Here is a 2,962-nt window from a genome sequence, read left to right as displayed (position 1 = left end):
GGGCACAGGCAAAAATTAATGTTATCTGTAAAGAAGTGATACCCAAATAGATGCCCAAGAAAAACCATAGAACTTTCCATGGACTAGTAGCTGTGCAACAATCTATGTAAATTCTAGGTAAACAAGGAAACAGGAATGTTTTGTATAGTGTGAAAAGGATATTTATCAAACAGATATGCAGAGTGCTTCAGTTTAGCACAATATTTGTGGTAACCTATCTCTAATATATCCTCCCTGAAGTCAGCCTTTGGGCTGGCATCGTTTAGAAATGTTGTAATCCAAGACAGCTCCTCTGTTGTGTTCAGTGTTCCCAGGAACAGCTTTGCATGTGTTTGCTCTTACTCTTTTTATATTGAACTTGCAGAGCAGAACTCACTTCTTTGATTAATATTAAGCAGTGTTTTGTTTGTGCCCTGTGGCAGAAGTGCCCAGATGGAGTGGGTTGAATACTGAAAACATGAGAAGCATTTAATGTTCTGTGGAGCTCTGTTAAAGTTCTCTGAATAGAACATCTGGTATCAAATCTTTGGATAAATCAGTTTCTGCAAGTATTTGGACCTGCTCTGGGTCTGTGCTTTGTTCCAGCTTTACATTCCCTCTCTTCCTTCCTTGTTCCTAGAGCCAATAGATGATGGTTTATTGCCTGGTGCAGCCCATTAAAGTCCCTTTGTTGGAGCTTGGCAATTAGTTGTGCAGAAAGAGTATAAAAATCACTTTGACATCTGTGGAGTCGAAATGGCAACACTGACTCAAGATCTCCCTGAAAGGCTTTTTATCTGTTCTCAAAGGTGATGGAGAAAGAAGAAAGAGTGGTTATCCAGAGTTTGGGAAGATATTGCCTGATGTGCCTGCAGAGTGTAACCCTGTTTGACAGGGTTTGTGTCTAGGAAACGTGTCTGTCCACCACAGGGCCCTAGTGTGGGTACATCCATGCAAGACCTCCCTGCCAGGGGAAGTGAGTGGTATGCCACTGCTCAACACTGACAGATCCCACTGCTTTATGTGCAAGAAGAACTCCTGCAGAGTTGAGGAGTGAGAATGGAAAATGGAAACTGTTGGTGTGTCATAAGACTGATGCCACACAACAGATGGAGGTGCCCATACTTCAGTCATACAACACACCCCACAGCCCCAGTCTTCCCAAACACATCCCACTGCTGGGAACAGTTAGGAAGGCCAAGCTCATGTGGTTTTTACATCAAGAACTGTGACTGCAGAGGCGAATCAGGGGCTGATGCATATGCACCACCTAATTTAGAAGTGTTTGAGATTAACTCCTTGCACTTTAAGAAGTGTTTCAGCTAAGGAAGGCTGAGTACACAGGGCTCCTGTTACCTTGGCTGGCACTTAGGACACTTGGCTCCACTCCTGGGCAGATTTCCATATGAGTGGTGTTTTTACCTGCTCATATGTTTTTACCTGTAAATTTTACCCAATTTACCTCTGAGAGGCTCTGACTCCTGGAGCTATGGCCAAAGCCATGAAGGACCATCAAATGAGAATTTCTAAGTTGCATTCAGAGCATTGTGAAGCAACTGCTTCACATGTAGCAACCAAGAGAAATGTCTCATAATGTAACATTTTATGCTATTGAGCAAATAAGATCTTTAGAGTTATATTCCTTTCAGATGTCTTGCTATGTTTAAATGGCTGATTTTCTTCTCTTTTGTCTTGTTTTCAGGCTTGATACATCAAGCAAACTTCAGAGGACTTATTCTTGCCCCACACCAATGGTAAGAGGAAGAAGAGAGCAAGTTATTCATGTTTAATGTTGTTTTGTGCCAGATGTTTTGCTGGTAGAAATCCATAGCTCCACAGGCACCAATTTCTTCAGGACCTGGAATGTCTGACACAATTTCTTTCTCCATTCTGGATGGTCTGTGAAGGAAGCTGCTTTATTTTGCAATAGTGAATATTCATGCTGGGAAGTTATAAGCAAAAACAAAATAATGAGAGACAGGGTCTCTAATAAGCTTCCTGTCACATGAGGCTCCAGTTCTAGTGAAGCAGATGTGGTTGCTGATTTGTTTCCAAAATGTTTGTTGAGTGGTGATTAGATTCTGTCATACTGATGTTATATCTCTGTGATCTCATTCAATACAAGTAGTTCTGCAAACAGTGAAATATTTTTTCCTATGGATTTATATCTTGGATTGTGTTTCAGCATGGATTCTCGGATGTTTAATGAGGATTGAGTTCATTTTAGCCTGTTTCTTCAATGAGAGATGAATAATCTGCCTATACTTGGCCATCTAGTTCACAAAACTTGCAGGAATTAAATACCTCAAGTATTTCAAATTTGGGAATTATGAGCTGGTTCCAAAGTTACTTGGGGCCAACTCGTATCAACAAACATAAACATGAGTCCCATTTTCTTAGAAAAGCAAAGATCAGTCTTTTAATGTTTTGTCCTTGTATATTACCTGCTTGATTCTGCTCTGGTTTATTTGTGATCAGTCATATAAGATATACTTTATTTATAAAGCTGTGTGAACTATTGGACTTTTTTTTGTCACATTGAATGCATATTAAAACATCATTAATTTATAGTTTTGGGCCACACAAGAGATTAAAGGTATTTTTTACTGTCCTTGCTGCAGCATGGGAAAGAGGTGACATGCATTTTAACTTACATGTTGGCACAGGCAAGTGCAGAGAAAGAACAGATAATTTTTCCTTTAGAATTAGCCCTCACCAGTTCTGGTTTGGAAAGGAAGAAAGGAAACCTCATATTGAAAATGCCCTTTTGGGTTACTCAGTCCAGTCTTCGCTTCTGCAGTGAGCCAAGTTCTCAATCTTCTTCATAAACAGCTTGTGCTATTCAAAAATATGCTCTTTCCTCCTTGTCATCTCTCCTATCTTTCCAGTTTCCTGCTTTATTTGGGTGTTTGCTGCAGAATTTTCTTCTTTCAATAGGAAGAAACCTTTTAATTTCCATGGTCAGTTTATGCATGTTTGTTCT

This window comes from Acanthisitta chloris, unplaced genomic scaffold (genome assembly GCF_000695815.1).
Source record: "Acanthisitta chloris isolate BGI_N310 unplaced genomic scaffold, ASM69581v1 scaffold39420, whole genome shotgun sequence".
Lineage (NCBI taxonomy): Eukaryota > Metazoa > Chordata > Aves > Passeriformes > Acanthisittidae > Acanthisitta > Acanthisitta chloris.
The sequence above is the reverse complement of the archived record's forward strand: the minus strand, read 5'-3'. Positions refer to the sequence as shown.